This window comes from Anser anser (genome assembly GCF_964211835.1).
Source record: "Anser anser genome assembly, chromosome: 2".
Classification (NCBI taxonomy): Eukaryota; Metazoa; Chordata; class Aves; order Anseriformes; family Anatidae; genus Anser; species Anser anser.
Genome location: NC_139721.1, coordinates 111645525 through 111672272, shown reverse-complemented (window position 1 = coordinate 111672272; position 26748 = coordinate 111645525). Strand labels below are relative to the sequence as shown.

At 38.5% G+C, this 26748-nt stretch overlaps 1 long non-coding RNA gene across 5 annotated transcripts in view; it reads left to right on the top strand.

Annotated features, from left to right (window-relative positions):
- The window catches only part of LOC310895064, a 35893-nt gene extending 13389 nt beyond the window's left edge, over positions 1-22504 (top strand). For 3 of the 5 annotated variants that reach the window (XR_014580414.1, XR_014580415.1, XR_014580418.1), the window contains 3 exons: positions 249-300; positions 5470-14536; positions 15584-22504. This is a non-coding gene — a long non-coding RNA (uncharacterized lncRNA). The remainder of the gene's footprint in view (positions 1-248; positions 301-5469; positions 14537-15583) is intronic. The other 2 variants (XR_014580416.1, XR_014580417.1) reach the window with 2 other exon arrangements.
- Positions 22505-26748: the final 4244 nt, after the last annotated feature.

Below are 26748 nucleotides of genomic sequence, written 5' to 3'. Positions count from 1 at the left end.
TAATAGGGCATGCAGCTTAATAGAATTCTTGAAAAAATCTTTTTGTCAGTTCTAACTTTGATGGGAATCTTCTTATTGAGATGGGAATTTGTATCTATATAGGATTATTTTATTAAGTTATTAAAAGATAGTTTTACTTAGCGTGCCCTCCTTGACTGTTGCTATGTAATACCTTCTTTGATGTTGAAGTGGTTAATTTAACGTACTGACATTGCTAGTCATGTTTTAATATGTTGTATTCTTTTTAGGGAATTCCTGTGGAGCTGATAGCTGTGGACTAATGACTGGTATACCAAGCAGGTAAGCTCTGAACATTTTTCAGAGTTAACATAATGACTCTCATCAAAAGAAGAATAAGTTTTGGTATTTTTATTTTGTTAAGCTGAGTTTGGAAGGCTTTGATTTTACAAATCCTGAGATCTGTGACTTATAAACTTAACATATGCAGATAGTGGTTTCAAATATTAAATGAGTTGATATTTCTGTCAGAAGAGATTATTTCTCTTGACCTCTAACTCACAGTTTTAAAGAAATATTTGAGACAAGTTCAGACATCAGAAACTTGCAGCAGGGTGCAACCAAATGATCATTCTGGCTTGACAAGATTAATTCGAAAGTGATTCTTTCCTCTAACTCTTTCTGTTTTGCTAGTTGTAGTTCACAAGAGTATTTGTCAAACTGGGACAAAGTTTTTTCATTTCTCTCCTCTTTAGACAGTGATAGACTTACTTTGTTGATAAAGAAAAGGGACTTACAAACTACCTTACAAAGAGAAACACAAGACAAAGTAAAACATGCAGTGAATGGTAATACCATATGACTGATTTTAGTCTGATAGAGGTGTTAGGCTAATTAAGAAAGAATTAAACTACACATGACAGATATCAGTCACATTGCTTAATACAGTGCTGGAGGACACACAGAACCACAAGGGTGATGAAAGCACTGCAAGAACATAAACACCAGGAAAAATAAAATACAATTACTGCATGCAAGGATAGTGGATTTTGCAGGTAAACACGGTATTCTTGTTTGACAAGATGTTATTTTCCACAGCATAATTTTGCCATGACTACAGTTTCTATACAGAAAGAGATTGTTAAGCTATTTAAAGCAGCTATGATGGCTTCAGCGAAGAGCAGAGATTCACCCCTGAACATTTATCTTATTATTGCTTTATTCTCTTAGTAAAAAGCAATTATTTTTCCTCTTGTGCAGAACATTCTGGTGCAATTTTAAAATTAAAATCAATATTTTTTTCCAAGCTAAGAAGATTGTACTTATATGAGATGCTTGCCTCACTAATTACTTAATATAAAGTAAAACCTTTTCTATAGTATCTATATGAGGAAGTATCCAGAAAATATTTTCTATGTAAAATAGAAATATTTTTTTTCTCAGTCATTTGCCTTGAATTTCTTGTGTTGAATTCCTTTCCATTAGATTTCCTAGAGCTCTGATTCAAGATGAAATAAGACTGTTGTTTCATAAAAGTAGATTTATTAGTATGGAGATACAGAAAAGTTGTCTTTAGGTATACAAAACTTCGGTTCTCTTCTCCTTTTTTCTATACTATCTCCATTTCTTCACAAACTTGAGTCACATAAATCTATTAGACCACCTAATTAGACACCTCAGTTCCCTAACACCAGTGAAATTAATAAGAGGGTTAAGGTATATGCTTAAGATATGATTAAGAGGTTGTGGCGAAACATGAAACATTGAAGAGCAAAAATACATGCTCCATTGTATGTATAGCAGAACTTCACATTGTAACTTCACATTGTAAGGAGGTACATTCTGATTCAAGAACAAAAGTGTGGAAAATTCCACTCGAGGAAGTAGGGACTGTGCATCAGCACAGATGCTCCTGTACCATGCAGGCTGATGCAAGTATGCAGCGGCTGATGGGACAGCCCCTCTGCGCCTTGCCCCAGTACTGCCTTCTCTTCTTCAGTCTGTCAAAATGGGAGTGGTTTAAAATAATAGTCTACAATGTAAGGCTTTTTTTTTTTTTTTTTCCTGCTTCAAAGTAGTTTGATACTTAGAGCAAGTCTATAGCCAGTGAGGATTTTCTTGTCTTTCAAGTAACTACTTAAAAATCAGGTATTTCAGGGCATATCTTAACTTGTGTAGATGACACTGGAGTACTGTATGCAATTAGTTATTGACTTGTGGATTAATTTAAAGAGAAGTCAGTATGAATATTGTGCACGTTACCTATACATGACTATTGAAACAATATAGCAAATAACAAATTTACTCCCACATCCACTACCAATGCATTTCCTCCTCCTTCACACACACAGCTACAGCAGAGAGGGCTGTTTAGATGGCTGTGTGGGATCTGAACAGAGCGAGTAGTCCCAGGTGGGGCTGGGAAGTGAAGGGAACACTGTTCCAACAGAGATACAAACACAAGTAATGCAGGAGCTACGCTGCGACTAATGAAGGCTTCTGATATCACAGGTTACGGTAATAATTAAAAGAGCAGGAAATAAATAAGCCATTCCTCCCTTACAAACACTTTCTAAAAGTATATAAAACAACTGCAAACTGGTGGAGTTGAAAGGGAGATAAGGATGTTCATTCTCTGCTGGGACTGGATGTGGGTTACTCCCTTTCAGGTGTGTGGTCTAAGCTTCAGGTGATGGGAGTGGTTCCCTGGTTTTTGAAGTTTGACTTTTTCTTCCTTTTTCATATTCCTCCTGGCATATCACTTCACTTTCTCATGAACAGTGTCATTAGTAGAGCAACAACCAGATGTCTCAGCAGGGCAGCTTTCATTCTGCTGCCATAGTATATATTTACCCTGAGCCACCATGTTTTCTTTTGTTTTACATGTATTTCCCCTCTACCTGAGCTTCAACTGAGCAGCTGTTCATTTTAAAAACACTATAAAAATCCAGACAGAAGAAAAAAAACTACCCTTACAAATCATTTGCGCATTCACCTCCAAATTGGAAGTTGTTCTTTCATTTTTCCTATCCTGCTAGTTTATTTCTAGCTTTGTTGAGTCTTAGTAGGCTTTGTGCAACTTCCAGAGTCCTGTAAAGTGGATTGCTATAAATAAGAACAGACTCTTAGTGCCTTTCCATGTAAGCATCCAGGTTGCAAGTCTTCTTAACAAAATTAATTAAGACAAAAGGAGTCTTCCAAACAATTCTGCCTTTAGCAGGGAAAAAAAAAAAAAAAAGAGGTAATCAAAGGGGAAATAGCTAAATTACTATTTATTACTTAGAATTATATAATAGTAATTGGTAATTGACAGGGTACTTTTTGAGAAATATGTTTGAGCACTATGCACATGAACATTGAATATGCACTCCCTTCAAATCTTCTAGTAAGGAAATAAAATATCTATTTGCATTTTACTCTTGCACATAGGTGCACATATTATAAAGATAATATATGTATCTTTTTGTATGCTGAGACTTTGCTTTGCCTCTGTCTCAGCCTGTCCAAGGTGTATGAATATTGACTGTTTAATGTATACCCCATGGTGAATTACTCCTTACTTAAAGGATAATACTGTATGACCTTGTTTTTTCTGTTAATTATATTTTTCCCTTGTAGAAAAGTAAGTTTACTCATTCTGATTCATGCCAAACCACATAATCTGGAAAGGAATATTGTGGCTCTACTTGGAAAGTACTAATTGGGCTTCAGCCATCACTGGGAAAGTTGTATAGTCTTTTATTTTAACTGGCCAAATGCCCTTTGTTCCCACATTAACAGCCTCCCTATGGTGCCTGTAACTTTGATATTATTTTCACTTTTACGCTAAATTTCACCAGATGAAAGACACAAACCCTCCAATTTTGAAATAAAAAAAATAGCACGCTTTGTTAATCTTTTATTTCAGAAGGAAAGTCTGTGAAAATGATAACCTATGTCTGCTGGCCAAAGTTTTTGATCAGTAAACCCATCCTGCCAGCTGTTCTTCTTGGCAAGAGGAAAGATAATATTTTGGTATCTTTAATTTCTCCATTTTAGAGCAGAAGTTTTGCTTGTGTCATCATTTAAATTGTGCATGGTAACATCAGTCTGGCATACAATACAGCACTTTATAAAGAGCTGGGTTTGGACAGTATTACTGCAATGTTGTAACAGAGCTGTTTCAGAACATTAAACACAACTTAAGTAACTTATGGACTAGCAATTATTGCAGGTGCTCTGGTCTGTGCTACTGAGGAACTGCTTTGGTAGTCCTAAGGAAGTCACTGAAACAGACATATAGAGGCATTTTAGTCTGATGTAACTGGCAGCTGAAGACACAAAATGTCTCAAAAGACTGAGCTCTCACTTATGTGCCTGTTATCCTGATCTCATGAGGCAGACTGGAAAAGGATCAGCAAGAGTATTTCAGCTCCAGTCCTCAGTGCATGATGAGGGGTGGCCTCAGGCAGGGGACAAGAAAGCTGACACTTCTTAGAGACAAAAAGCAGTCACCTAAAGCTTCAGATTTAACCAGATGCACTTCCTACATTGGGAATATCCTATCCAAAACATGGACAGGGCATGTTCTCCCTCCAGTTTGGTCTCTGACCACAACCTTTAATTTCTGCTGAAACAGAAAGTGTGTTTTCGCCATGTTTAAGAACATTTAAGAATGTCTTTCTTGATTTCCAGGTAACTTGAAGCTTGAGTGGTTACAGGCATATTGGATTCCACACCTTGGCAGAGGGTTATTTCAGCATATGTTCCAGGACAGCTCAGCACTTAAGACTTAAAAGGAGAAAAAAAAAAAAAAAAAAAGAAAAAGAAAAAAAAAGATTCTGCAATAATTTGTTTGGATTTCTTGAAGGTTTCAAGGATTGCTTATAGTCCTCAAGGGGCAGGACAAGCAAATTGATTGGGATGAAGCTAGGTTTCAAGTCTTTGCTTGTCTAGACACAGAGCCTCTTTCACTAAAAAGAAGAATGGGGGAAGACAAGGAATTCTTTTAAAAGAAGAATTTCATTCATTTGTGCATTATGGTAATTATACCGCTGTCTTAAATGCTTGGAGGTGGTTGGTGTTTGTGATCTCTCTGGTATGTTTCATAGGGGAACAGCATAACCTTCCACTGCCCCAAAACTGAAGTGGGCCCCCTATCTATTAAAGCTGTCTTGGACAAGTCAGCAAACTCTGTAATGGATCCTTTATATGCCGCTAAACATACCTAATAGTGTAGGACACACTCCAATGAAATGGGGGAAGTTCCTACAGTTTGACTACTTATTGTTGAAACAGCTTGATGTAAAAGCTGATAATAAAAAAGATTGTGCATTTTGTTAGCAGGGCTCAGCCCTGTAACCACATTAATGATATATTAGTTATATCAGGGATGTAAGCTGACTTTTAAAGATGTCCCTTCAGCTTCTCTAATATGTGAATTCAGAGGAGAAAAAAAAAAAAAGTGTTTGTTTCAAATTTTAATTTTCCCCAGCAGCATATAATGATTTACTGCCTTTTTCTGTCTTTCAGGATTCATGTTCATTGCCTCAGATGCAGCTACAAGTCAGTATATTTTAGCTGATATTTTTCTTGCCTGCTGAACTGACAGAGCCTATCAAGGTAAATCAGGTGAGGTAAGTCTGTTAATCAAATGCAAAAGTATTAAGGAAAAATGCATTTAGTAGTGTTCCTAGAAGTTACTTCCCTGAATTTGGAATTTGCGTGCCCCATACAGTGGCCTGCCCAGCTACATCACGTGTACTTCAATTTCACAAAGGTGCTCCAGAGATCTTGTCCTAGAGATCTTGGTCTGAGGGAAACTGTAAATTCCAGCCTCACTGGTAACCCACTGCTGGTACTCTCCTGCTCCAAAATACTGCTGCAGGTGGCTGAGAGCCCCACACAACATATAACAGGGCAGCTGTGGGAGGTATCCCCAGATGGTGCACGGGTCACACTCTGTGGGCTACATTACTGATGCTCAGCAGCTTCTAGCTGTGTGGAAGCACTTGAACAGCATCATCTTATCTTAGAAAAAAAAGAAATATTATTAATTGCAATGACTGTATAAATAAAGGTAATGCATGAATAGAAAAAGTAACATCTTCCATCTTTTAACTTTCTTCACAATAACTTGAAAATTACAGACAATCATGTCTTTTTAAATGAAAGGAATAATAATTGGGGGGGGGGGGGGGGGGGGGGAGGTAATTCACAGCAATAGTATTTCAAGCAGGCCAGGAAAAATATCTGCTGTTTCATTTAAGTCCTTAAGTCCCGTATCAAACAGCTATATTAAAAGTAAATGTAAGGAAGTTAAACTTATTATGCATACATGAGCATATGACAAGAAGAAATCCACTATGGAAATAATCAAGTTTAAGAAAAGAAAAGTGGGGAAAGTGGTAGGTTGTAAAAGATGTGTGAGAACTGACAGTCTCAAGAGGAAGATATTTCCCAGCAGGTTGAATTCTCAGAGTAAATACTTAAGAAAAGCTTCCATGGTTAAACAGAGGGTAAAAGTTCATTTGAAAAGATTACATCCCTCAGAAGTTCAAGGCGAAAGCAGAAAATAAAACATAAACACATCATATGCCTCAAAAGACACACAGGGCCATCAAAAAATTTGCAGTTAATCCTTTTCCATAGCAAACAGGACACCTATCAATTAGCAGGACCAGCAGATCGCTAAGGTGCAGAAGGAGAACACAGAAGAGAGAAGGCCATAGCAGCAAACCGCATGAATTATTTGCATCCCTGTTTGTAATAAACTCAAGGAAGCTCCCTTGCTGTAATCTTTCTCTATATAGTATATATTGAGCAGTAACAATTTTCCAGGACTAAGAACAGCTGGAACTACAATTTGTCAGCGTGGAAGGGAAGATAAACAGAGACAAGAGCACTCCAAATCATGAGTAGCAAAGACAGATCAAATAGGGAATGGAAGTTTTTGTATCACAAAAGACAGTAAACAAGGATGTGTCAAATAATTAGTTAATTCAAAGCTAATAAAAACAGAAGCATTGTCTCATTATAGCATGTAGATAACTTTGAATTTCCCTGCCACAAGATGTTGTGGTTTACTGAATTTGACATGAATTAAAAATCTCTTGGACAAACTGATCCATCAAGATCTATTCAACACAAAGATACTCCCTCAGACTTCGGATGTTGCATCTCTCTGGAAGCTGGGAAGATAAGGCAGATAGCTATCACTACATGCTTGCCATTTTATAACAATCTTTAGTAGTAATCATCCACTTTCCACCACTTCTCATCAGTTTTGGAGCCAAAATGCTGGGGTAGATGGATCTATTTTAGTCTGAGCTGTGATGGTCCTCCTTGCACACTGCTTTTAAATAGTCCCTGCAGTTTGTATAGAACATTCTGTGAATTCATTTGGGTCAACCTGAACAACATGTGTCAGATAAAGGACTCCAGACTGAACTAAGACTTAAGAAAATATTTGGAAGAGATAATTAAAAGAGCAGAATCTGCGAGTAACATAAAAAGAAGACAAAAAAAATAATAAAAAAAAAAGAATTAAACTTGCATATATTCTTTAAATCTTCAAGTAAAAAGAGGCAACACATAAGAGATGACAGAAAATAATTCATCTCTGTAAAAAACAAAACAACAAAAAAAAACTCTTTTCCTCCCAGCAGGTGAAAAGACAAGAACATTTCAATTTGTTCTCAGTTCACATCCAAATTGACTTTTTTTTTTTTTAATATCTCTGCAACTTGATGAATTCGTAGAAAATGGAGAGTATATGAATATATGAAAGTGCAAAAATCATAGAAACTGACGTGTTTTTTTTTTTATATATATATATATATATAAAAAAAGTAACTGAATTAATTCTATAACTACATAACCCCTATAAAAAGGGTCTTGGTTGTGTTAGTCCTCTGTCATGAAAAATGATTGAATGTAGATGTTCTTTCACATTGGTTACATAAGTGGAATCCTCACATAGTACAGACTGCTCAGGCTTCACCCAATTACACCAAACTATGACTGTTACTACAGCAGCTGAGGATCTGCCCAACATGTGTACCATGTTGACTAACACAGCAAAGTTGTAAATTCTGACTTAAGGAGATCACCATTTTCAAGTAGCTCATTGCACATGAGACTGTTGGCTGACCATTTACTGAGCCTCTCGTACATCAACCTATACATGCAAGATGGGAAAGAGAAGAGAAAAAAAGTGGTACAGTCTGCACTTTCTCTTTTTTGAAGCCTTGTGCTCAAAAGAGGCCTCCAAGCACCTACAGAATAAAGCAATAAAATAAGTCAATGCAGCTTCAGAATCTGTACCTTTCTTCTTCATGGGTAGTAGTATAGTCCCTTATCGCTGTCTTGGGTATGAGGCAACCCAAAGCCTCTCTGAACCTGAGCTAGGAAGGAGTTTTCCCACTACTGACACCTACAAAATTCCAGCTGTCAACCCCCTCCTTAATGAAATGCTGGAAGAGTTATTTACAATTAAACCCAGATGTTTTCTAAATCGACTGTCATCACAAAGTTCTGTCAGTCAATAGCAAAGATGTGACTGAGCTGCTCTCCGGTGACTTTCCCCTAAAGTGCCTTCAGAAGTTCTTCCACCTGACGAACCACTCCAGTGACAGGATACTCTCATGAGATTCATCATTTTCTTCAATGTAACCAGACCTCAGATCCATCACAATTTTAGAGCCTCCTAAGAGATTCATCCTCTAATTGTCATTCTTAGTTTATCCAAGGATTTGTAACTTACTGTATGAATTCCTCGGCCAAATTCAGTAATCCCCTGAATCTCAACCCTCACATTTTTGTTTTATTCAACTTCTGCTGGCAAAAATTCTCACAATACTCCTTCCTGAGAAGTACAGAAATCTTCTGTTCCCTTTTTCCCATATACTCAGCTAAACATCCCTGACCATACATACTTCTACATTTCTTCTCAGTGAAACCTTACATATCTTACTTCCAACTGTCCGCCTAAGTATTTATTCACTATAATTTCCAGGCCAAATAACTGAACTAAAAAATTTAATTCTATAATGTATATGAAAAGTTTTGCTTTGAAATAAAATGCAATAAAATGCAAATAATTTTTGCATTTTCAACAGCTGAAGCAGAATTGGAGTCATTTAGCATACATTATAACTTGAAGTTAACCAGTATTTTTTTCAGGATATAGAATGGAACAGAATTTTCCCATTGTTCCCTAATGAACTATAGTTAATATACTAGCTTTCTTTCTGTGTAACCTTGAAAAAAAATACAAAAGGTATATTTTCGTTATTGTATGAAAGAAAGACACAAACATGCAAAAGTTTTCTGTTGTTATCAGATTTAAGGAATGAATTTGTAAACACTTATCTATAATATAGTTAAAATCAATAGCCCTGCTAGAAGGAAGTGAAAGCATTTTGTATTCATTTAGTCATTAAACAAAATCACGAACATTTGCTAAAAAAATAGATACAGATTATTCATTACCATTATGCTTTACTAGCTGGAATAGATCCCTGATAAGAATCATACTAGAACTATAGCTTCTAATGAATGATTAAAGGCTAGGGAACAGATGTGAAGAGAAAGTAGAACAACAATAACTCTTTCTTTTTTTTTTTTTTTTTCCTGGGGATGCATATGTGGTTCTCCTTCATTCCCGTCTTTCAAGCTTTGCTTTCAGCTCTGTATAACATAAGAGACTGAATTAGGACTGGATTTGAACTATTTCCCACATTGTGGAAGGGAGCCATTTTAGATGAAAACAAACTCTTTAATTTGAAGTGTCAAAAACATGTTTTAACAAATTTATTTTTTTCAGTGTTCTGAAATCTGATTTGACCCATTTTCTACAGTTTTGGCTTAGCGAAATAGAGACATTTTTTGGATGAAAATCATTTTTCCAAGAAGCTCCAAGATAGCTTTGCTGTCCATGGTAGTCCATACAAATATCACAGGAAACTTCTGGTATATGCAATGGCCTAATCAGCTGCAACTTGGATAATACACAGAAAGTTATCTAACTGGTTCCCAGATGACAAGGAAATCTGTGTCCCATATGCTGTTTAGAAAGGCGGGTCTTAAAAATTTAATTACACAGGAGAATGACACAAAGCTTGCTTTTTAAAAATATATTTAAAATCATTATCATTCATTTTTTTCCACATTATATATCTACTTGAACCCTGTACATTCATCTAATCCCCAGTTTGCTCCTTTCTCACACGCACAACTGTTTGCAAACTTTGTCATATACCATCAAACTTCACTTAGAGTTTTCTTTCATTGGCATCCCAAGAATTCAGGTCACAGAGAAATAAACTTGACAACCCAGAAGATGAGTAAAGTCATCATGAGTGAACACACATGCTCACCTACATGGGAAATTAGTATGCAGTTAGCTACTCTACAAATCTAAACTTCTTTTATACCAGTTTGCTGGCTCCTAGTTTTCTTTTTCTTCCCAGTGGAAGTGCAGAACTTTATATAGCAAATCAAAGCTCCCTGATTTTTCACAGGTAAATTTTCACAGACCTCTTATAAAAAGCTCACAGACCTCCAGAGATCTGTGTGCTATCTATGGAAACCAACACCAGCGTCAGTGTGCCAAATTTGTTCCCACCATAGAAACTCTTTGTAGTGCACAAAGACTGTAAAGTACTTTTATGCCACTTTCAAAAAACATATTTTTCAGGTTCAATTTCTAGTTAAAAGTACAGACCTGTATTTGTAAGTGGTTTGTCTGGGTGAAAATAGGAAATCTATGGATTATCACAGAAAGCTGATTGATTGTATGTCCAATAGTCCTGTGTTTTCTAATTACCCAAATAGTTAAGAAAATTTCCCTCCTGCTCAGTAAAGAAATTTGCTTGTGTTTCTAGACAGAAACATTACTACATTTCTCGTGCATAATGAAGTATTCATGGCAGCAGCAGAGGCTTTGACTTTATACATAGGTATTATTAGCACTTTTTACTTACCTTTTAAGGTGGTAGAGCACAAAGAGCTCTTCCAGAGCAGCTTTATCAAAACCTACAGTGGCAGTTCAGGGGATTACCAGCCACAGCTGTCTGCTTTCTGCAGGGGGAATGCCAGCCCTCAGCTGCTCCCTTTGCTATCCTGATTGCAGTGCAGATACAAATGCAGTTTGGTTTCCTTATGATACTTGCACATAAAAAGCAAGCAGAAAAGTCAGTGCATGGAAGAGGCAGCCTCTCTGATATCTCAGAGACAGTTGCCCTCTAGCAAATCTAGCTGTGGTCATTTCTGCATTGAACATGTTCGGGTTAAAAATAAACAGAGTTGTTTTGTTTGTTTGTTTGCTTGTTTGTTTTTTCTCCCTCCTTTTTTGAGGGAGTGAGGAATGTCTGATCCAAGTTGTCACATGGACCCATAAACTTTACAAGGACAATTGAAGGAGGGCATAGGCTGGGAATGAGCAGCTGGCAGCTGTTAAGATGGCATTGTCAGTGAATGGCACTGCTTTCCTACATTTGCACTGAAACAGAGTTTGAGCATTCAGATAATCATCTATGACATCTGAGATATGGGAGCGGCATCAAACAGATGGGCAAATACCTGCTTAAAGCTAGCTCGAGTCACTGGAAAGGACATCTGTCTCTTCTCTCAGATCTGGTGCTTCAGTGACCCTGGTGCAGCTGAGCAGCAAGAACTCTGCTGTGTTTATGAACTGATATTTTTCAGAAGCTTCTACTCTGAGTGGTATTTTTGAATGAATTTTCACAAGTTAAACAAAAAAATTCTGCTGTCAGATGTGCCAAATGTCAAGTGCTTGTTGCAACACATGAAGTTACTACAGCTTCTCAACAAAACAGTGTCAGAAATTTAACTGAGATGCTTAAACCAGCCACCTTTTCCTTCAGCCTTGTTCAGCAAAATCATTTTATTTGAAACTTTTCACTCTGAGGCACACACTAGTTTGGGAGCTTTCACATATTCTTACCCACCCCTCAAAGGAAAATTTTAAAAAGTTACATAGACCTGAAAGCTGCATTTCTAAAGACAACTTAGGGGCACCTGTGACTACATTATTCTTTAGTCTAAAAAGTTACCATGTAAGTCCTTTCGTCTTCTCTTGTATCCAACCGTACACCATCATATTTTTCTAAGTAAACACTGGGGCCAGCATACAACACTAAAAGCATATAGAAATGACTAATATGAAAGGGCTGAGCAAAAGGCCTTTAAAAATAAACCAGAGATAAATCATTACTTAAGAATAATTGTTTTGTTTGCTTGTCATTAAACATCTGTACATTTACACTGCAAATGTTCCACTGTTTGTCTGGGTTTAATCGTAACAACTTTGCAGGGATGTCTTCTTCTTCCTCATTGTTTTTACTTGGTTTCTAGGGCAAACAAGACCATTTTTTTCCAGCCCTTTTAATAAATTAAAGTTGCTACAGCATTAGAACTAAGTAACTGTATAGGATGGAAACTTAAATCCAAGCCTCAGAATGCATCAAAGGTGCACTTTCTTGCCCCCTCCTCTTGGTAGCCCCCAGGACCTCTCTGCAGTGACTTGGTAGAATTCAGGGTAGAACTTGACCTGAAGCATGTAAATCTAGCCCTTCTCTTCCTCCCCTTTTTCAGTCTTCTGCTAACATTTCCAGACCGCAAATACTGTACTGCATCTGAACTGTTTACTTTGCTGGGAATGCCATCTGCGTGGTGGCAGCTGGGGTGGGAGTGAAGGCACATACACTAATCAGCAGTGATAAATACAGACAGTGGACACAATTAGGAGAAGTTCTGCTGCTTTCCAGAGCTCTGCATCTTTGCATGCTTCCATTAAGTACATAAACCTAACACTGATGTCAAACATCTGGATTATTTAGCAAAAAAGCAAATTCAGAACATTTGAAGAGAGATGTCAAACAAGCCAGTTTGGGCAAGATGCTAAGACTACTGAACGTGCTTAAGCCATTTATGGGTAAGTGCACTTTTTAGTATATTACAGTATACTGGAATCAGCAAGGGAAAATAAAAATGACTAAGTATTATCAAAAGGAGTATGTCTTAAGAAATCCAAAATGAAAAATCAGTGAAGATCTGGAGAGAAAGTTTCTTGCAGACCAAAGATAAAGTCAGTAACCACATAACTGACAGCTGAGTCTAAATCCTAAAGAGGAATTGCTGGCATAACATTTAAATTTCCAATAGGTATTTAAAAAGACTGCTTAGATTTGAGCTATCCTTTTCACTGTATTACAGAAAGGGAAACTCGGTCATTAAAAGCCCATCTTAATGTATTCAGATCTGTAAATAAGATGATAGCAGAGGAAATTTTAAAGATTAAAATTTTGCTCATATGTATTTACTAACAGCTCAGTAACAACAACCTGTATACACAGAATCACAGAACGGCTGAGGTTGAAATCCCCTGCTCAAAGTAAGGTCCATGAGGGAGCAGGTTCCTCAGGGCAGCAACCAGTTGGATTTTGAATATCTCTGAAGACACGGACATCACAACAGCTCTGAGCAACCTGCTCTAGTGTTTAGACAGCCTCACAGGAAAAAAAAAAATACTATGCTTAAATGAGATTTCTTTTGTTTCAGTTTGTGCCCATTGCCTGTTATCCATTCCCTGGGTACCAGTGAGAAGAGACTAGCTCTGTCTTCTTTCCTCCCTCCTATAGGGTATATGTAAATACATATAAGATTTCCCCAAGCCTTCTCTTAATGAGGATAAAATGGTAATAAATATTAATAAAACATTAATAAAATATTTAAAATGTTTGTTTTGGAAATACTTCAGAAGCATCTTCCCTGATTTGTCCGTGGTTTCCACACTGAATACAGCTCCCAAGAGATGGGAATATTTTCTAGCCAAGTACCATTATTGTTACAAGTTTCACCAACTGCAGCAGATCTTACTTCAGCAATATTGTTTACTTTCAAACTGTATCTAGGTAACTCATTTGATAAGACTTTCTCCTCTTCCCATAAGTATGTTAATTTCACATATTTCAACCTTTGTTTTCTCACTCTTGGGATTTGTCTAAAATACACAAAATTTAAGAGCAATCAATAACAAGAAATGAGCTCAGTCCTTCAGCAAGTCTACAGCTGCACTACACCTGAAGGAACTAAATGACACAGAAGTGGCTTAATGCCCTTTAATTTATGGAAGTTGGATTCACATCACTAACTCGATTTGCCTTAACTTGGCTGTCCTTATTTAGAATTGCCTGGAAACAGAGGTTTAATCTTCAGTGTTGCAGTTCTCTATGTGCGAGTCTAAAAGAAAAAGAAAGGTCACATCGTATTAGTAAATGGCTTACAAATTTAGCTGATGTTGGTTCACTAATAAAAACTATGTAACCAAAAGTGTAAAACTGCATTCACATCGCTTACAATAAGATTGTTACTATCTGCTCTTCACCTAATTCACTTAAATCCTGTGGACTCAATTTGTGGTCTTAATGGAGGACTTCTCTTTGTCTTCAGCAGTTCAGCTCAACAAACTCTTCCAATTTTATTAATATCTTCTTAGACATTTTTTTTCTTGAGGAAGAACCTGGAACTACTGACCATCTGCAATGAAAAAGATGAAGTTTTTCTACCAGACCCAGTGAGTGATTCCCAAAACAGCAAATAAAGCACAAGCAGATTATTCTGATATATTAGAAGTACTGAATTACATTGCTTTGCATAAATTTTAACATAAAATTTTAAAGTTTTGAGTTAGCATCTGAATTCCATTTAAATAAATTAGCCTTAAAAAAGTCATGTTCTTAGTCTCATGATTTTTCAGTTATCTTGAGATCTAAGACTACCACCACCACTGAAAACTTCAACTACCTTCATAAAAATTGAATGGTTTCTGGCCTGTTTAAGGTTACAAAAGAAAACGGAGAAGATATTCAAGGCTTGATGTGCAACAAATGGTGAGCCATTTGTGTACTGGGCCTTATTCTTCAACAGTGCATATCATTCATAAATTCCCAGTAGTGAAAATGGTGTTAACAAAATGCATGAAGAACAGATTTTGATAAACCAAGGCGATTTACATCACATCAGAGATTTTCAACAGAAAAACAGGCACTTACACAAACTCTGCTGTCACCTTCAATATCATAATTTAAAATTTGCAGCACAAGACCTATGACAAAGCAGGAATGCTATGTTAAATCCTGTTTTTCTTAAACTCTTCTTTGACACAAAAGCTTTGCTCATCAGCAGCCAAACATTTTCACATGTCCTAGTGTTTGCAGATTTTTGTTATAGCAACAGGTACTATTCCTCTGTTTTGTTCTTAAAGAAATATTTCCCAGTTCAGAAATGGAGCAATGATTGAGCTGTCTGGCTAGTTTAATAAGTGAGTGGGTTTGGTAACAAAGCAAGTTACTGAAATGGCCACAGAGATTTTTGTGGTTGCCAATGGACTTTGGGAGTGCCATCTCTCCCAAAAGAACCTCTGGTGCATGGTCCAATTTCTATCTCAACTGCCTAATGTTTCTTACTTCTAATTAAAACACTGAATGTGCTAGTTAGCCAGGAGAATAATAACCTTTAAAAAGGTAAATTGTAATTTTAGTTCTGAAGAACAAATTTACTGTTGACTTTTTTAGGGGAACAGCATAGCACTACTTCTTATACAGCTTTTCCTCCTCTACAGAATTTTCTGTTCTGGAGGAAAATGAAGCATCATTTTGTGTTTTAAAAAGAGATCCTTGAAAAAAAAAAAAAAACCAGCAACAACAAAACAAGAACAGAACGGCAGCTACTCTTGCCACCTGAAAGATCTTGGTGACAACGTCATTTTTTCCAGAAGAAAATCTGCAAGACCTCAGGATTTCTGTAAGTATTTTGGACTTCTGGGGTGGAAAGGTGGTAGTTTTGTTAATGGTTGAAAATACCCCAGACAGGGAATGCTGATTCCTAAACTCTTTTCCCCAGATCCAGGAGAATAGTCCTTCCCATACACTTTAAGATAAGTTAGGGAGTAAGGAGCAGCATGACAGTCCGTCCCCCTTCTGCTAGTGGTGTCTGAGAAGCAGCCGCAGGACAGGTGTGTTTCTTGGGATGGGTTACAGAAGCACATGGTAGTATAGCAGCAGTGAGATGAGCAGGAAGCAACCAGATAAATCTACAACAGAATACCTCAGCCTTTCTGGATCTGAAGTATGTGTACAAAGTGCAGCCCTACATGCATTTTCATATAAAGCAGTTTCTTGCTTTAATGGAATCCATTAGAGAGGTATTTGAACTCTTGTTCATCCTGCTGTCACTGATGTGCACCAGCCACAAACAACACAGTCCACTTGTCTCTATTTTCTTCCTTCATGAGTCAGAAAGTGTGTATAATGTGCTAACAGTAGTTAGAAGTGGCCAGATTAGTAAATGAATGAGCTATTTAGTGTAATGAATAAGGCATCATTCAAAGACTACTTTTTAAAATATCCTTTCCCACTGCTCGGTGAGCCTTGAGAAAAAGGTATGCCAGAAAGTAGTTCATAGTAGAAATTACTTCCAAGCTGAATTTACCCCTTCACTAGGGGCCACAGTTTACAGAAAAAAATAAATAAAAATAAAAAATAAAAAAATACATTAAAAGACAAAATGTGGGCAGTATGAATGACAGTTAAAAAAGCAGTGAAGCAAATTCTGTGGTTCAAATATGTTGTTCTGTTATGCTCTTTGGGTAGCGTTCACCTGAGCTGAGATGCCTTCATTTTGCCCACTAAAAGTCTCCTTCAGTCTCTGTAGGTAGTGCAGACACTCCTCCAAGACTCAGTCAGAGCAGAAGCCAGGGTAGGTGTGCAGGCCATTGCCTGCAGGAACCTTCCTCTTTCACAGACTGCTGAAAAACAGGACGCTGCCTAGCTAAGTGAGGTCTTTCATTTAGGATGTTTCACATTAAAAAGATTATCTAGCATTGTAAAAGGCAAGATATCTGTGTTACCTGAGAATAATAACCACAGAATCCTTGAAATGCAAATTCTTGTTTTTACATATATTCATTCATGCAAATACAGATCCTGACCCAGAAATTTTATTCAGTTGAGTAATCTTCCTTTGACTTCAACAGTATTCTACTACATATGAACAAAGCCACTGTCAGGTTTTGCATTTGAACTGTATCCTCCATTTGACTTCAAATGGGACTGTTGTATTATAAAAACTCCTAAATCATGCCAATTTGTCCAGACAAGATTTCAAATCTTTTTAATATTCAGCTTCAGCAATACAGAAAGCAACACTGCCAAACACTTCATAACCATTCTACTGTGCTCACATTTTGATCAGAAAATTTTCATAAAAGCCATTTCACATGGGTGTTGTCACCTGCCCTACGCTAGATGCATCATCTCCTCTGTGCAATTAGTTATACAAACATTGAAAAACGAGTTTATCACCTGGAACTGAGTGTTGATAAACCCTCCTGAAGATATACCCAAAACATAGCCCAGGAGAATTCTCAACAGATACAAATGATTTATACATATACAATAGCACATACAGCCTCCTAACAAACTAAAGATCTGCCAGGAGCAGCAGTGACCCAGTGTCTGCTTTAAAAGGAAGAATGTAAAAGAGACCATAACTGAGGAATAAGAGGTTTAATCCTCAAACTAGGGAAAAGTACAGAGCACACTAATAATTTGGGGGATTTACAACATCCGTGTACTTTCTGATAGAAATACAGGAGAGGAAGGAGCACAGAAAAAGAAAGGTTTGGACAACCGCCATGGAAAGTTGCACATTGACAGTACACTTCTGCTTCCTTGTTTAGATGATAATACTTGGTCTTCTGAGCCACAGGTTCACCTCACCCACCACATGATCTACACTGTCATAACAAGAGCAACCAGAACACACTCATTTTGGCCTCCTGTTCCACACAGGCTGTCTGCTGGCTGTCTCACTACCTCGATTGCTCACAGCACACCACTACAGTACTTCAAGAGAGTGTATAAACAGGAGGGAAAACCACTGTTTACATGCGTTGATAGTGATAGAACAAGGGGGAAAGGTTTTAAACTAAGATGGGAGATTTAGGTTAGATATTAGGAGGAAGTTTTTCACTCAGAGGGTGGTGAGGCACTGGAACAGGTTGCCCGGAGAGGTTGTGGATGCCCCATCCCTGAAGGCATTCATGGCCAGGCTGGATGTGGCTCTGGGCAGCCTGTTCTAGTGGTTGGCAACCCTGCCCAGAGCAGAGGGGTTGAAACTAGATGATCTTTAAGGTCCTTTTCAATCCAGGCCATTCTATGATTCTATGATTCTGTGATTCTGTGATTCTACTAATGCACTTGGGACAACACCATTTCTGATGTGGTGGTGGCTGTGGCTTCAAATTGCAGCAAAACTGATAAAATAACCAGCTGCCATGAAAAGGGTGGTCCCTGCACTTCCCCTCTTGCATGCCATCTCCACCTCCCTTGTGCCAGCTGTGGTCCTTGTCTGGCCACATGGTGAACCAGCTCAGGGAGATGGGCAGCACCATGCCAGCCCTCCTGAAAAAGGCAGTTCTCAGCTTGGTGTTGTCTTAGTCAAGTTGGTCATTAAACATCAGCAAGCACAAACAACTACTAAAAGCTATTTTTCACATGTGGGTTAGAAAAGACAGAGGCTGTGGTATTGCTGTATGAACCAAGAGACCCAAAATTCCTCAGTATGGTGAGCGCCATTCTGAAAACATTACATTCTCATATTCCTTGGAGCAAATCACTGGGGGCCTCATACTCATACTCATATATATATGCTAAACAAACCAAAACATTAGGTTAGGAGCTGGAAAACAAAACAAACTAAACATCAATAAATCATCGACACCTCATAGCATAAGAAAATTCCTGCGTAGTGTCATCTGCTGATTATTACGGTTTCATTTACATTGGAATTTGCATTGTTTCCATGCAACTTTTGAGCATCCAAATAATTACAGTTGTGTTACTGTATTATTTTAAATCTAGTCAGTGAAGTGAATAAAAGAGCCCATCCCTGTGTTATTCTGGCCAATATTACATTCTATTACATAAGAAATGGGAATTAAATCAATTTTAATGCACCATTTTAATAAGATGACAACTGCAGTTCTAGATTGCAATTATGGAGATAATTACAATTTCATTGGTACTGCTTAAGATTAAGAGTACAAAATTTACCTTGGATGAACATTTCATTATCTAAGATGAACCCAAGATATTTTTCTTCTAAATCATATCTTGGCTTGTTTTATTTCTTAGCTTTGACTGTTTAATAAAGGCATAAAGAATTTTACAGGTAGAGTATATCAAAACAGGCTAGCTGGTTCAACATCAAATTACTGTACAGTGATTTGAAAAAAAAACATTAATTTTGAAACAGCTCTGGAGGCTGAGTATAAAGATTATTAAACATAAGTTTTATATATGCAGAAAAATTGCTTTTGCATGAATTCACTTTTAAAATGTTAATATATGCATAAGAAAATTGTGTTTCTTAATCTCTGAAGAAACACTTATCACTAGGAACTGCTTAATTCTTTTCCTGTGCTTGATTTATTAGCTTATGAAATTATGCTAATAGTTTGCATGCTAATGGTTTTGGGGCTCAAATGACCTGATTTTAATAATGAAGTAATTTATGCAGTAAATGTAATCAGCGTCTATGAATCTCACTTAAAAGAACATATCAGTGATTACCTATGCTAAAAACAAATGCTTGTCACTATGGTACACAGTATATGTTATGACAGGGAACTGGGATGTGTTCAGTTCATCATACACTTTAGGCTGGTTGAGTCCCACTTTGATGAGCTACTCTAAGGCCTACAACTGCAGCTCCCTTAACAGTTTTCACAGCTCACTGTCAGCCAGCTTCCTCACATGGTCACCTTTTAAAGAAAAAAGACAATGGCAGGAGATGGACAGCACCAGGACTGAAGGCTAACCTGGAGACAGTAAGAATTTCTCCATGAGTAGAAGACCTCAGTGACAAAGAAACCTCACACACCTGGGCAGACGGGGTTGCAGGAAGAAGGGAAAGTGTGTGTTTAGTTAAGAAGTTTTAAGCTTTAGAGGTTGCAGGAAAAACTGTGCTTTTATTAAGGATGTGACCTGCATGGAATATAAAAGGTGAAACTCCTTGCAACATTTGGGCAGCCAGTGTGAAACCGATTCTTCACAAAGATTCTTTCCTAAAACAGCTGTATTTACAGACCTGCTCACTGTAAGGATGTATTTGAACCTCCATCGCCCTGCATCAGTTCCTGTGCTGTTCCTCAAGATGAGAAGAAATTCAAGACTGTGCTCTGAAATGTAAACAGCAATGGTTTCCCTGCAGTAATGGATGCTCATGTTTTGATAACCTGCTGAACATCAATATTCACTTTGGTATAAAAAAAATCAAAAGCATATTACTAGCTGCCAAAGATGATCTAACTGTTCAAACGCGCAGACAGAAGCTGCAGGAGGTCTGATTGGACATTATCCAAAATGTATAGAGTCAATGGAAGAGCTGGATCATCCCTTCCCCAAAGAAAATGAGATGCCTAAAGGCCAGAAGTCCCCTCCCCTTCCAAAGACCAATACTGAAAATCTGCATTTTGCCATTAATAAATACCTTTATTGCAGCACCTCAAGCAGATGGTAAAAAAATGGCTTAAAGTACTATTTCTTGAGTTGTTCATTTTACAAAGCACACAGGTGATATGCACTGAGTGTGGCTAATGTTCCTTATCCCAGGATTCAGACTTATAGATTCATGCGATTTATTTCTTGTCCCTCTAAATACCTTAAAGAGGAAAACAAGTGTGATACTGTAGGGTTTGTTATCTTTTATTCCAGTCATAAACAGACATACATAAGACATGTATGGATCATCCAAAAATAGCTCATCAGAAGTTGTTTGGACTGTTCCTTCTACAGACCACATAGGCCTCACTGAATAGTCAGATGCATAAAACTTTTGAGTAGGGCCTCTAAGAATCTCAGGAAGGCGGTCTTGGTATAAAAGGTGACATAAAGGCCAGGCTGCTGCCTGCGCATAGCTGCAGAGGTTGTTGAGGCTGACCCTCTGTTTTAGCCCTGGGTAGGGGCTGGGCGCAGCGACAAGAAACCTGCTGAAAATGTCCCTGTAGAGGCAGAAACAGGGCTTATCCTGCAAGCTGCAAAGTCTCCTGCTCCAGAGGAGCCCAGGCTGGGCTGAACTCCACTAGTATAGTAATAAGAGCAAACTTGATCAAAGCCTGCGTGTTTGCTTTAGATGTGGATGCCATACACCCTGTTACCATAGAGCCCCGACAGCTTAATGAGCCATCACCCATCAGCCACGCTGCTGTTACTCTGTGTACATTCCTGCCCTGCCCCCTCTCTCCAGAGAAATGATCCTCAGTCCCACCGAGAGTCTCGCAGACAAGTCCTCACTGCACGGAGCTGCCTGCTGCCATCCATCTGACAAACCCAGGCATCCTCGTCTCGCAAAACTGGATTTCTGGAGGTGAAATCTCCCCTCCTCCATTTCCATACACTGTGCCTGGAGGACACTCCCCTGACAAGAGGGCCCTGCTGTCGGCAGAGGCAGGGTCAGGAAGGCAGAAGATAAAAGGACAAATTTCAAAGTTCAGACATAGTTTTTTTGGCAAACTGTAACAGCTCAAAGGGGTAAGTATCTGTCTACTGTTTACTTGGAGCTCTGACAAGAATAACTTACCACTGACAAACTCGGCTCACAAACACCACAAACCCAAGCCACAGAGCCCTCAGTTCTGGTGCACGCTTCCCATCAGACACACACACAGACGCCCAGATAGCCAGCATCAGCATTTCAAAAGCAAACAGGAAAATCCCAACATGCTCCTTCTCTTCCACTTGTGGGAATCTCAGCTTCCCCGGCTGGGTCAGGACCCGGGGCCCTGTGGTCTCTCCAGCTGTGAGAGGAAAGGGAGCACTGCAATTGCTGCCCTCTGCTCCTGGACAGGGGTTTGGAGGCAGAAAGAGGGCTGGAGCTGCCCATGTGCCCTCGCAGTGATCATCAGCAGCCTGCCTGCTCAGCTTTGGCTCTCCTGCAACGTGGGGAAGCCACCTCAGCCCTTCTGCAGAGGCACCAAGGTGGTGGTTAGTGTTAGGAGATGCTTGTTGGTCTTGCAGTGTTGCACTCATTTTGGCTGAGAGCTTTCTGCAAGAGGGCGGAGGTTCATGTTCGGGTGTGTAAGGGTACAAAATCTGAAGGGAAGAGCCTGGGACCCTGGGGTGCTTCCTCACCTGCTGTGGTTCTGGAAGCGAGGCACAAGGAGGAGGAATGTAGTATCCGTAGGTACTTCACTCTAGCCTGGAGGGCTATCTGTGAGGTTTCATACTGACACAAAAAAGTATTGACACACTAAAAACACAATATTTACAAACAGAGTAATCTGTCCTGGGAATAATTCTAACATCACAACTCCAGAAATTAGCTCAGTAGAAACCATCCTTTTATTTACTTACCTACATCAAAGCAGAACAGAAACATATCACAATGCATGCAAAATGCTAGATGATTTGAATCTGTCAAATTATTAATTAGCTGTCTTAAATAAAAGCAGTCTGTTAGCAGAGTCATCTTCATTTCATCCTACTCTTGTTTCTTGCATTGTGTCTTGATTTAATATTAGGTTTTAAATACTTCTGGGCAAGGATTTGTTTCCCTATATACTCATTTTACTCCCAGTAAACAGGCCTGCAGCTTCTAAATGCAATCAGCAATAATATTTATTGCTTTTTTGTGTGCCTATCCAGAAAAAGAAAATTGTTACCAGAATAACACTCAGAAGAATAACAGGATGCAATTGTGCACCCTATTCTTCAAGCTCACATGCTTCACTCCAGAATCATGCCAGTTTGTGTGGAAGTCAGCAGGAAACCTGACCAAATGAGGACTTCTGATTTATTTTCCAGGCATCTCTCTGCCGGGTTTATCACAGCTAATGCCTTTTGTTTCTTTCTCTTCATACACTAGGAATGTAAGTAGGCCACAATGGCAAATCTGCACATTTGGTCAAGAAAGTTACTGTGATTTCAAAAATAGGTGTGAAAAACACCATGTTGCAAGCTGGGAAGGGAATAAAAATATGAGATTCAATGTATTCATGATTTTTAGAAACAAAAACAAGAAAAAAGCTTGGCTTCCAGAATTGCTATGGAGCCTTTCCTCAGTCTCATCACTCCGTTTTAATTCTTGGACTCTCAGCAGCCCGATATTCCTGTATCAGTGTGTGCTCCTGCAGAACACTGATGCTTCCTGCCTAGGAATGGTTAACTGTATGGATACGCGTTTCTGCACATCTCTGCCTCTTTTTCTCCCCCTCCCTGCTCCTGAATCAAATGCCTCCTGACTCCTTCCGTGTTGCTTCATGGCTCTTTGACTCCTCTCCTCCTCCTGTGGCCTGCATCTCCGTGTCTTTCTCTACCCCCCCTCCTCAGCAGAGCAGCTTCAGGCCAGGGTGACCTCTCCCTCAGGGTCTTTTGTCTAGTTGTCTCTGTCAGCGTGGAGTGACAGGGAGCAGGATCACCACCCCAGCTTCTCCCTAATCAGGCAGCACTCACACAGCCCACACGCCTGCCTGCAGGCTTCTCTCTGTAATGTGACATTGATCATCGTGACACAAAATGGTCACAGATATCTCTTCCTAAAATTCAGGAATGTGACAGCAAGAGACAGAATCACTATTTTGTGGCCTGAAGAATATATGGATTATTCAGGTTAGGATAAATCAGGATGGATATTTGCCCTACTTCCATATTCTAGCTATTAATAACCAAAAGCACGCCAGATTGTGACTTGTTCTGTGTGACTGCACAAGGGAGCAACGCTGCCTCCCCCACACCTCCCTGTACACATGCACAGACTAACATTTTTGGCTAATATCTGAAAGCCATTTGCAAATCCAGCCTTTGAGCTCGGAGTCAAGCCTCAAGCACATGGAGGCCCTCCTTCACCAGGCAAGAAAAGGAAGTCAAGACAGGCTGTAAAAATATACAGAAGACCTGTCTTTGGTCTACTGACCCAGAAACCCTACAGAATACAAACTGCTTCCCTCCCTCTGCTTTCTTCAAGCCACAGTACAGTTCAGTCAGTCAGGGCTCACCCCCTTCGCTAAGCACACTGCCTCAAAATGGACCTACTTCTGGAAAGACCTGGTAGAGAAGATGGTGAACACTCACCCAGAAAAGCCCAGTCACACCACTCCCAGAAGGTCTCTTATCCACTGCACCTATACAGGATTTCAGTATGAAGAAGTAGCACTTCCTCCTCATTACTGAAGCAGAGAGAGAGGGAGAGCGAGCGAGCATACAGTTACAGAAATAAATCAAGTTGCATCTTCCCTGTCTTTAACATAGCAAGTGAATTATCCTCCGTATTGTCAACGCTCACCTTTTAGAAGGATGTGAGGCAGAAATTGTACAATGTTTCATTGCAGAATGCAATTGCAGAATAACTTAAGCCTTTTTTTTTTTTTTTTTAATTTTGGAAGATTAAACCCTCAGAAGCCTAAAGTTCTTCCACTTTTTAAAATAGTCTTTCAAATGCCAGATTTTGCCTTTGGTTACAAAGGGAAAAACAGATATTTTGCAGTCCACTGAGATGAAAGAACTACCCTGACAGCTGAGACAGCTTCCCTGAATAGGATCCCTCTGCTCTTGGGAGTTGGAAAGCTATTCTCTGCCATCCCTTTTGGGTCACTTATGCAATCTGCTCTAGCAACTGGTGCCAGTTCAGCTCAGCTACAGACCAGACTCTCTGGACAGTTTAAATGCCATTCCCTGAATCTGCCTAGGAATAAAGTCTTTATACTTCTGTCAACCACCACATACATGGCCTATTACTGTAAAGCATTACTGCTGGTCCCAACAGTTACCATTTTAATTTTGAGATTATAGTTCTCATATGGCAACTGCATCCCATAGCAGTTATGCAGGTAGTTGAACTCTCTTTTGTCTGTGTTTCTAGACAGTACTACATATTTTATTCATCAGATAAAAAGCAAGCAAGGCAACAACAGAAAGAGTAGGTCGAACACCAACAGCAGTGCATGAGCGTCAACAACACTCATCTTCCCTCTCCTGCTTCTCCCGCAATGCTCCAGCCACTGTTGACTCTGATCTTACTTAGTTGACACATGGCCTCAGCAAATGCAGTTCATAATCTCCACATCTTTTGTCCTCTGCTGAGTGTACTGCTAGTATTTCTAAGCAGCAGCCTCAAACAGGCTCTTCCTGCTCAGCTCATTTAATAACTAGATTTGCTAGATCTCTACCCATTATTTGGCAAAGGGCATAATATTATTTGCCAGGTCCTATCTTGGGTAGCTCTTCCAAAAGTTCTTTAGGCCAGGGAAATAAAAAGTTCCCCTCATTTTGTTTCAGAAAGAAACCCTTTATTTTTTTTCCTGCTTTCTTTGATTCTAATTGTAATATTATCCTAGGCAGAGACATCTTCAAATAAATACTGGTCAGAGGTCTCCTGAGGACCTAAACTAGGTGTATGTCTGCCTTTGTACTGAAAACAGCAAGAAGAAAAATCTTCAGGTTTGTTACATGAAAAGGTGAGTCAGGAAATAACTTGGAGAAAGAAGAAAAGAAGTGTAGCACTTCCACATTGCAAACATAATTTTAAATGGACTTTTCAAGGGGGTAAGAAAATGAAAAAAAAAAAAAGAAAGAAAGAAAGAAAAGAAAAGAAAAGAAAAGAAAAGAAAAGAAAAGAAAAGAAAAGAAAAGAAAAGAAAAGAAAAGAAAAGAAAAGAAAAGAAAAGAAAAGAAAAGAAAAGAAAAGAAAAGAAAAGAAAAGAAAAGAAAAGAAAAGAAAAGAAAAGAAAAGAAAAGAAAAGAAAAGAAAAGAAAAGAAAAGAAAAGAAAAAAAAGAGTATTTCCTTTTCTTTGCATCCCTGTTAAAAGAGTAATCCACAATCTTGTTTGCTGACCTTTCTAAATTTGGGGACTGGAGCAGATCATTATGGATGGCAGACAGAACAGTCCCTCAGAGGAAGTACACAGAAAAAGGCACAGGCCGTCCGAAGGAGTAGATTGTTTTGAAAGAAGCTAATCTATGAGCAGAGACAGAAAGTGAGAGGGAGATTTCTCTCCTTATTGCCTATACCTATCAGCCAAAATCTGAAACAGGAGATCCTTTCCAACAGTGACTCTCAATATCTCACTAATATAGACTGTGGCTTAACAGCTATGGTAGAGCTTGACATTCCTAATGGATTAAGTTTCAGATCAAGGCTACACGAATTAAGAATGACTGCTGGGCTGAAAGCTGGAACTGAAATAAAAATTCTGGAGAGCAAATAAAGAGAAATGGGATCATGTCCACCTAGAAGTGAGATTCAAACTCAGAAAAAGCTCACGCTTGAGCTACAGTGAGCCTCTGTTCACTGTAGAGGCTTATCACTCTATTGGATCCCACATTATAATTAGCAAATGAAGCATCAAATGATGAACATCTGATTTCGTTTGCAAACATATATATACACAAGATGATGAATCATCAATGCAAAATACAAAAGCTTAACAAATTATGTAATTATACATTTCCTGCAGATTTTCTGAAGTTCTTCACGTCATGTCTGAACATTGCTTGCCATGCTATCAACAGCTTTTCATTATTTAAATATTTAATCCCCTGATTATCACATTTCTGCATTAAACAGCTATGAAATTTGGTGCTGCCATATAAAAGGTATATACAGATATAAAATTGATATTGTATGCCTTTTGCTCAAATATAATTCTGGCTTTGTAAATAACTGATAAATGAAAATGTGTTTCAATATAAATATTACTATATTTTTATATTATTCCCTGCAATATACAA